The 10,343-nt window shown below is 44.1% G+C and overlaps 1 long non-coding RNA gene across 1 annotated transcript; it reads left to right on the top strand.

The window, feature by feature from the left end:
• Positions 1-2,558: 2,558 nt before the first annotated feature.
• LOC141145770 (uncharacterized) lies at positions 2,559-9,868 on the top strand. The gene is made up of 4 exons (XR_012244631.1): positions 2,559-2,669; positions 5,709-5,812; positions 9,357-9,448; positions 9,547-9,868. It is a non-coding gene; the product is annotated as an uncharacterized lncRNA (long non-coding RNA).
• The last annotated feature ends 475 nt before the right edge of the window (positions 9,869-10,343 follow it).

Below are 10,343 nucleotides of genomic sequence, written 5' to 3' on the forward strand. Positions count from 1 at the left end.
GATTGCACTCCTTCCTCCTCCATGCTGAGGTGATGAATCAGCAGCACACATCACACAATATTCTAAATGCACTTCAGAAAATGATAGGGAAGTGGCTAGGGGAACAGGCAGGCACGAACGTCAAAATGGGATTTGTTGTCAGTGATGGTGGAGCTAACATGACAAAGGCTATCCGTGATGGAAGGTTTGTTGGTGTGCGCTGCTGTGCACACATCCTGCATCTAGTTGTTAGGTGTGCTCTTGATGATAATACTAACAGTGGAAGGTTAGCAGCACCGTGCCGGAAAATTGCTGGTCACTTCCACCGTAGTGTGAAGGATAGCCACCTTCTCAGGCAGGAACAGAGAAAGGCAGGCCTCGTGGAGCACTGCCTCAAACAGGATGTTGGAACGAGGTGGAACTCCACCTTACATATGCTAGAGCGTATACTCGAGCAACAGAGGGCAATTCATGCAATGTCATGTGAACATTTTATTGGTATTGCCAGACCACTAGGCAGGGAGGACTGGGTCATGATTGACCAAGTTGTCACAGTGCTCAGGCCTTTTGAGGATGTCACTGACAATTTAAGCAAAGAGAGTGCTAGCCTGGCAGAAGTGGTTCCCCTCTTTGCACACCTTTCTAATAAAATAGATTCCTTCCTTTCCAATAGGGAAAGATGGCCTGGTGGCAAAATACTTGCAGAAGTTGATGCCCTTCTGAGGAGACTGAAGGAGCAACTCAGTTGGCGCATAAAAGAGCTCATCGACCCTCGCCCCGAGTTCATGTTAGCCACAATTTGTGACCCCAGAATAAAAGGCAAAATAGCACTCAGGAAAAATACTCTGACCACCTGGCGGGATATATTGATAGAGAGGGTACGTGAGAGGGAAAGGCAAATGGGAATACAGTTAGAGGAGGGAGAAGAAGATGAGCTGGAGATGTCTGATGATACTCTTTTAGCTAACACTAGCAGCACTGCTGCCAGTGCTCACTCCTCCAGAGCATCAGCCTTTTGGGCTGAGGCAATTGACAGTTTTGTGGGACCCACTAAACAGCCCCCTAGAAAAGAAAAAAGTGCTGGTGACATAGTTAGGGCTTACCTAGCAGAACCTCCTTTGCCCCCCAGTACAGATCCCTTAAGTTTTTGGGATGAGAAGAAGGGTGTGTGGCCTGCTTTGTCCTCGGTAGCCCAGGAGCTTCTTTCCTGTCCCTCAACCACGGTCCAGAGTGAGCGGGTGTTTTCTGTAACAGGAAATATTTTATGCCCTCAGCGCTCACAATTGCTCCCCCAGCTCTTAGAGCAAATGGCTTTTTTAAAAGTCAACCTGCCAAAGCTTGGTTACCCTGCTCTTGAGTTTGATGCTGAATAAAAAAATTATACTCATCCATGTTAACATAATTTCTAATTCTCCACCTGACCGAGTCCCACGTCTCCCCTAAGGTCCTCATTCCATGCCAGAAATCATCAGATATCCCATCCTGACCATTTATGTGAGGGCTTAAATATGGTAGTTAGTTACTCCATGTCTGACCCTATACCATCCTATCAAATATAATGAACAACTAGGATGGTCAGGTTGAAAACAAAGTTCCATTTGGTTTGTGATGATTTGGCATGGAATGATCCCCTACTAAGTCCCACCTCATACCTCCTGCCCTGCCATTTTCCTGTCCAAGGTTAGCTACTGATCTGGTAGTCTAACTTAAATAGTTGTCCTTTTGAGACAACTGTGTCATTTAGTATCATAAAAAATAAATGGGACAGCTGTATCTTTTGTACATATAAATTAAAACTTTAAAACATTCAGTTCGTGAAACTTACCTGCTGAAAGTCCTCCTAACTCCTGTTGTTTCCACTCCCCCTGACTTCTTCTCAAATCTCCAATACTTAGGACACTGGAACACAAACGCATTCCCTTTAAGTTTGGTATAAGCAACACCATGAAGGGGAAAGGCAAACCGTTTGGCAGTGCGACTGCGCACATGGTTGGTCATGCAATATATCAGGAAAGCACAGACCACGCATGAGTGCAAACAGCACCTTGGAGGATTGCCTTCTGTCGGGGTTTCACTACCTTGACAGGTGTCAAAACTGGCTCAAGCTGCTGGATTTGTATTTATTAAGTTAAAAATGTTGTAGTTTTGGTTGTTGTGTTATGCAGCTTGCCAACCTGGCTGTTGCTTGCTTACTCCTATACTTGTAGTACTGGTGGTGGAAATAGTGGTGATACTGAGTCTGCTGCTATGCTAATATACATACAGACACATGAAAATGAAGGCCTACAATGGTACTACGAGTCTCCTATACCCCCACCACCAAAATAATTTTTCGTTCAACCCTCTGATGGCACCTACATCGTGGCAAAAAGTTTTTTGCTGCTAATATATCCAGTTCACCAAGATATTATTATTCATGCAATTTCCAGGCCACATTGTTGGCAACATGGCACTTGTAAGTTGGCACTCTGGAAAGTCATCATCCACAACAAGGAAGGAAAGACTGTTATCGCGTTGCCGTGAGTCAGAAATAGGTGAGTTGCTCAACTGCCCACATACTACCCCATCCATCATTGATTTCCATTCATTTATGTAACTCTTGTTTTATTTGCCAATGTAGTGTAAGTACCACTGGAATGAGTGGATGAGACTTCATCATGACAGACACATACAAGTTGAAGACTTCACAGGTACGCATTAACCATACACATCTTTTAGGATGTAAAAATAACGGCAAACATGTATGTAGGGATGCACAATAGCAGTATTGGATACTAGTAATTATTTCTCTGTACTCGTCTTCAATACCAAAGACCATTCAGGTGCATCCAGGTACTGTTAGAGAGTGTGACGCCAGCTTCACAGCTTATCAGGAAGCCAGGCCTCCCAGATTCTTGATTGGCAGTCATTTGGTATTGACAAATACAGATCAAAAATTGCTCGTATCCAATATCGGTATCAGTGCATCCCTACATAGAGGGAATCTCAAGTGATGCATGCATGTTCATTTCAAACATAAAATCAAGAAAGCTGTATACTGAACACTTATACACTTTTCCAGATCATTATATGTTGTAGTCCAAAGTTTCAGTAACAGAAATGGAAATAGTATTAGTATTCATTACTAATACTTTTTCCATTTCTGTTGCTGCAACTTTGAACTAGAACATATAATGATGCGGAAATAAAAAGAGAATAGTAAGGTCAGCGAGCCAGTATAATACCTAGCTAAATCTAAATTAAGTTGTTGGTGACAACTGGCAAAGATGTTCTTTTTAAGTTGATGATTACCATGTGTGATAGCATGTGTGTTATTATCAAGCAATAAGCAACCAGATATGTAATAAAGTGTAAAATATCACATAATAATCAAAATAAGGCCACTAAAGTATGCTTTTATTTGGCGAAAATTATTTTCATTTATTTGCACAAACAAACGTAGAAAAATAACATGTATGTTAACACGTATACATATATATATATATATATATATATACAACTCTAAACAAAACGGTGAACTGAGCTGCTTTGGGTCCTGGGGCAGAGGAAGAACTAACCCTCAGTTTTCAGAAGGAGAGGGTTCTCTGCTGCTTTCTGTACTAACAGACGAGCTGCTCCCAGGCAATGGAGCATTGTGCCTGGAAATTGCTTCCATCAATGAGAGTCTCAAATGCTCCATTGCCTGGTTGTGCTGTTGGTTTACCCGGCTCAACAACAATTCAAAATGGTCCGTTTGCTGTCTGCCTATGAGATGTATGGTCCGGGTAAGCCTTCTCATGTCCCGTGACTGCCTTCTATTTTCAGTTGTCAATCTCCTCACTTCACTAAGGAGCCTCTCAATTTGTGCAGTTAAGCCCGGTGCAGTTGGCACCCGGACAGGAGGTGGCGACTGCAGTACATGCACACTGGGAGCAGCAGTACATGGTGGCAGCAGCATGCCTGAACTTTGGCCCCTGACCTCCTCCTCTGGCCATGGGGAGAAGGCAGGAGTCTGTGACATAGCAGGTCTCAATTCTGGCTCATTCTGCAGCTCTATACCCTCCAAAATAAGGACAGGCGAGTGCAGGCTGCACTGCGCTCTCCCCTCTGGCTGGTCTTGTTGATCTAAAAAAGAAGAGATAGCAAATGTTGACGATAGCATTCATAAACAATTCTAGGTTACACATACAAACATTAGGGTTGATTTACTAACACTGGACGCAGTGCTAACTCTGGTGAAGCTATGCAGAAACCAATCAGCTTCTAACTTTAGCTTGTTTAATTAAGCTTTCCCAAAAAAATCTGGAAGCTGATTGATTTCTCTACAGAGCTGCACCACATTTTGCACTGTAATTTTGTGTAAATCCACTTCATTGTTTACTACTTTAAAACACAACACTTCACTGTATGATTTCATGGAGAAGTGATTGAAGTATGAGTTGTGTGTATGAAAATGGATGGTAATATCTTTTATATGTTAACCCTTTCATGACTAAGCCTATTTTTGACATTTGGTGTTTACAAGTTAAAATCCGTATTTTTTTGCTATAAAATTACTTAGAGCCCCCAAACATTATATATATTTTTTTGCAGAGAATCTAGAGGATAAAATGGTGATTGTTGCAATATTTGTTATCACACGGTATTTGTGCAGCAGTGTTTTAAACACAACATTTTTTTGGTAAAAGGGACACTTTCATGAATTTAAAAAAGAAAAAAACAGTAAAGTTAGCCCAATTTTTTGGCATAATGTGAAAGATGATGTTATGCCGAGTAAATAAATACCAAACATGTCACGCTTTTTAATTGCACGCACTCGTGGAATGGTGACAAACTACGGTACCTAAAAATCTCTATAGGCGACTCTTTAATTTTTTTTTTACGGTTACCAGGTTAGAGTTACAGAGGAGGCCTAATGCTAGAGTTATTTATCTCGCTGTGACGATCGCGGCGATACCTCACATGTGCGATTTAACCACCATTAACATGTGCGGGCGCAACTTCCGTATGCGTTTTTTAGTGAGCGAGCTCGCGGGGACAGGGGCGCTTTAAATTTTTTTTTTTTTTTTTTTTAGGTATTTTTATATTTAGAAATTGTGTTTTAAAAAAAAAATTTTGGATGACTTTTATTGCTGTCACAAGGGATGTAAACATCCCTTGTGACAGTAATAGGTGGTGACAGGTACTCTTTATGGAGGGATCGGGGGTCTAAAAGACCCCCGATCCCTCCTTTGCACTTCACAGTATTCAGATCGCCATTTTGGGCAATTCTGAATACTGTATATTTTTTTTTAAAACAGGCGCCACTGGCAACCGAGTAGACGGGAAGTGAGGTCATGACGTCGCTTCCGCATTTACAATTAGAAGACTGGAACGAAGCCGCTCTCAGCTTCGTTCCAGACTGTCAGCAGCCGGCAGTAGCCGAGATGGCAGATTGGTGATCAGGCCTCCCGGTGGATCGGGAGGCCTGGTAAGAGCAGCAGGAGGCGGCGGGAGGGGGGGAGTCCCCTCTCGCTCCTCCGGTATAACAGCCGAGCAGCTTTTAGCCACATCGGTTGTTATACTTGGAAAGCCGATCACCCGCTCTACAAAACAGTAACGGGATGATGCCTGCAGCTGCGGGCATCTTCCCGGTATAACCTCTGAAAGTCTAGGCTGCACATCTGCGTACGCTCAGCGGGAAGGGGATAATAATGACTGTGTGTAATGTGTAGATGATTATGGTGTGTCCTCTTTCTTTATATTGGCAGCTTGTGTACTTACCCTGAGGAGTATTGGGCCGCTGTTTTCTGCCAGATGACGCTGGAGGGATACGGCTGGGGCTTTCTGTTAAAGATGGAAGAAAAGAGTCAAGGTAATGTTCCAGATAAAGTTAAGTCAACAGCGCTATTTATTTCTGCCTGTTATAAGTTGTACTACAACATCAAAGCATTATAAATAAAAGGTACCCCAGATGTATCCTGACTCCTTGTGTCATAAATTACTGTATTCCCATCTTATTGGCCCAACTGTAATTGCCCAAAAATATACTGACACAAAGATCGAAGTAAAATGTCTGTTTTCTTTTGGTTGACGATCCTTTGGAGGCAAAGTATCAAAAATGTTTCCCTTGTATCTGTGTAAACTACTTCCACGGTCCCTCCCTACCGCTCTGCACCGACTCGGAGACTAACCACATTCTGCAGATACACCATTGTAACTACCAGTTAATCCACCATAACTGGCATTCTACCGGGGACCCATACCTTAGATGGGTCCCAATCATCTGATCACAGCAAGTTATTTTAAAATACCTCCAAGGACCCAACCGAACGTACCCTGTAAAATAAACAAAAACAACCAATACAACAAAAAAGTAAGCATAGAAGGAACCAAGCCGATGTAGGGAGGGAGGGCGGGCGGGAATGCTTCTCCTCCTCGTGTACTCCTAGGATGTCTGGTTTCACCTTGTCTCCCCCACACTCCTGGCTTTTTGCAGTCCCTCCACCACGCTGTCTGCCCAATCCCCTGCAGCCCCATGTTGTCTGACAACATGTTTTTATCCCGACTTGCCCGGCTTCCCTATGCTCCTAATCATGCTAGCACTACGTTGTTTTCTTTTATGTTTGGGCTTCGAGCTAATACTCTGTCTGTACTCACAAAAAAGTGAACTGAGGTGAAGTAAAGTGGATTGTGTACCCTACTTTGTCTTTTTAACACTACAGGTGATAAGGCTTACCGGTACGTAAAATGAATATTATTTAGGAGATATCCTCCTCAGATGCAGCCGCTGAGGCCAGCGGTGGTGCATACGCTCTGAAGGTCCGCTGGACCCTGCAGAAAAATCAAATCTCTTCACCAGTAAAAGGACTCTCACGCACATGCGTGGGAGAGACCTCATTGCAGCTCCGGCCACTCAGAAGCGCCGGAGCCCGCGACCGCGGAAGAGACGGTGAGGCAACGTGTCAGCCCGCTCAGCGCTGACCGGGTCGGCCTGCAGGGGCCTCGTTCTAAGGTATTTCATAGAAATTCATAATGTGCTATTATTATGCGATGCATACTAGCACATTATGCCATTGTCTTGCGGGTTTCTTTTTTTTTTCTTCTGTGGTTTAAAGCCGCTTTAATTTGCACTGGAACTGTAAAATCAAATCTAAAGTTGCTAATGTGTTAAAACAGATGTTATATTTTTTGGCAAATTGAACAATGAACACTTTTGTGAATATCCTTTTACATATACTATACTATACCCCCCCCTCTTTTATTACACAATCCCATGCTTACTTCAGTTTCCTCAGTCCCCCCCTTCACTTCACAGTTTCCCCTTCACAGTCGTGTTCTGAAGGTATGAGGTGTCATGTGTGTATGAATTTGAAAATGGACCTTAATAATAATAATGTGTATTAGATGATAATGCCTGTGTGTATATAATATCATGGACATCGATGAATGTTGATGATGGTGTGTCCTGTTTCTTTCCAGATTATGTACACTACTTACCCTGAGGCGTAATGGTCCGCTGCTTCCTGCCAGTTGATGCTTCTGGAGAGTCCGGGATACGGATCGGGCTTTCTGTTAAAGACGGAAGAAAAGACAAGAGTCAAGGTAATGTTCAAGATAAAGTCAACAGCTTTATTTATTATTTTTGCCTGGTATATGTTGGACGACAACAACATATTTTATAATCAAAGCGTAAAAAAGTGCACTGAGGTGAATTAAAGTGGATTGCATACCCCACTTTGTCATTTTTTTACCTACAGGTAATCCTATAATAAAGCTTACCTGTAGGTAATATGAATATCCCCTAAACCTATACGGTTTAGGAAATATCCACCTCGGATGCAGCCGCTGACGTCAGTGGCGGTGCATGCGCTCTGAAGGGCCGGCGGACGCCGGACGGTTCAGAAAAATCAAAGCACCTCGCTGGAAACTGGACTCCCACACACATGCGTGGGAGAGACCCCATAGCGCCTCCAGCCACACACAGCGTCGACGCCCGGAAGAGAAGGCGAGACAACGTGTCATAGCGCTGGCCAGGTTGGACTGCTGGGGCCTCGTTTATTTTATAATGTGCTAGTATGCGATGCATACTAGCACATTATGCTATTGTCTTGCAGGTGTTTTTTTTTTTTTCTTCCGTGGTTTACTACCGATTTAATTTGCACTGGAAATGTTAAAATCTAATCTAATCTGAAGTTGATGATGTGTTAAAACAGATGAGATGATATATTTCTTGGCAAATTGACCAATTAACATTTTGGTGAATAGCCTGCCCTTTTATAGTACACCCCCCTCTTTTATTACACAATCCCATGTTTGTTTTAGTTTCCCCATGACAGTAGTGTTCTGATCTGAACACCCTTCACAATGGTATCTTCTCCCCCACCTTCATAGCACCTGAGCACACCTGTGTCCTCTGCCCTCCCCCTTTGCATCCTAACCCCCCTGCAACTCGACCCTCCTTCACATCACAGCCTTGGCACCTCTGGCCCCCTTCACATTACACAGCCCCCTGCATATTTGGCCCCCATCACATTACACAGCCTCTGCACCTTTGACACTTTCACATCCCCCCTGCAGCGCTGCCCCATCCTACCTTATTTGGGCACACAGAGCCGGAGACACAGCAGCACTGAATAATGGGTGGGAGCAGGAGGTGCTGCTGAAGTTAACCAGCAGTTGATTGGTTGCTAGGGCCGCATAGCAACCAATCACCTGCTGTTTAACTTGTGAAGTTATTTTCAGCATTTCTGCGATAGTGACAGCGGCAGAGGGAGGCAGACAGAACCGTCACCTAAATGGCTGGATTGTGGCGTTCCAGGTGGCACAGTGACTTGGTCCACATCTGGCCCACAGTCCGCCATTTAGTGATGCCTGCTTTAAATGTTAAAGAGGAGGGCCAGTCAAAAAAAAAAATTAAAAGTCAGCAGCTACAAATACTGCAGCTGCTGACTTTTAATTGGACACTTACCTGTCCCAGGGTCCAGCGATGGGGGGGATCGAAGCCCCGCTCGTCTCCCCCTCCGTTCAGTGGTGCCGGCATTGCAACTGTGGGCGCCGGGCTGTGGCTTTACTGCCTGGCACCCACTGCGCATGCGCGAGCGGCGCCGCGCGCCGTGATTGGCCGCTCAGTCACCTGGGACCTGTAATGGGTCCCAGATGATTGACAGGAGGGAGGGAGCAGAGCTGAGCCCTTCCTGTGCCGAGGGAGAAGTGATGTCACCAGCGCAGGCACTGGAAGAGGCAGACTACGAGGGACCCCCTAGCAACAGGCATTTAGAGGTAAGTAAAAAAAAAATATCCAAATGTTTTTTTTCATTTTTTTTTTTAGGCACAATCATGACTTTTTTTTTTTAGGGTGGAACACCACTTTAAATAGAAGTTTATCATTCATTATACATCCTTTGTCTTTGTGTTAGGTACTCACCAGAATGTCGATGGGATGGACTTGGAGCTGATCGCTCTACAGATGATGTTTCTCGATCTGGAAAACATGTATGTAAAGAAAAACGTAAGTTTCACATGCATAGTCATAAAAAATAATAGTGAGCTTGAAACAACCATATAGCAGCAATATATAATGATATATTTCATTTTACTCACCACCAGCTCTTTGATGTGGACCCCTGCTGCTGACTCCAGGGACATCCTCTGCCAGAAGGCCAAGGCCATCTTTCAGCTTTACCTCCCACTCACGTAACTCAACAGGCTTTCCCCTAATATGCTCTCCCTGTAGACGCTTCTTCAGCTTTTTGATGACTGCCGCCCGACAATCATAGAATCTGCACATGAAAAATAAACATTATTAGTTACATAAAATAGAAACCAAACTGATTTATTTTTTTGAAAAGCAACCTGTCGTTTCACACAGTGATGGTTTTTTATGTTACAATATTTCCATGTATGTTAATGTTCTCTTCTGTATGTGGCTGTGCCAAATAAATAGTTTTGTAAAGTAGAACTGTTAATTTTTATTGACTATTACACTGTGTATTTTTTACAAATGTGTGTTCTAAGAGCCCTTTCACACTGGGGCGGTTTGCAGGCGTTATTGCGCTAAAAATACCGCCTGCAAACCGACCCGAAACAGCCGCTGCTGTCGGGCTTTCACACTGAAGCGGTGCGCTGGCAGGAGAAGAAAAAAACTCCTGCAAGCCGCAATTTTGGAGCGGTGAAGGAGCGGTGTATTCACCGCTCCTTCACCGCTCCTGCCCATTGAAATCAATGGGACAGCGCGGCTATACTGCGCCAATACCGCGGCAATACCGCATCTATAGCCGCGCTATACGAGCGGTTTTAACCCTTTTTCGGTTAAAACCGCACCGCTGGCGGCCGAATACCGCTGCAATAACGACGGTAAAGCAGCGCTAAAAATAGCGCTGTTTTACCGCCGACGTCCCCCCGCC

This window comes from Aquarana catesbeiana, linkage group LG05 (genome assembly GCF_042186555.1).
Source record: "Aquarana catesbeiana isolate 2022-GZ linkage group LG05, ASM4218655v1, whole genome shotgun sequence".
Lineage (NCBI taxonomy): Eukaryota > Metazoa > Chordata > Amphibia > Anura > Ranidae > Aquarana > Aquarana catesbeiana.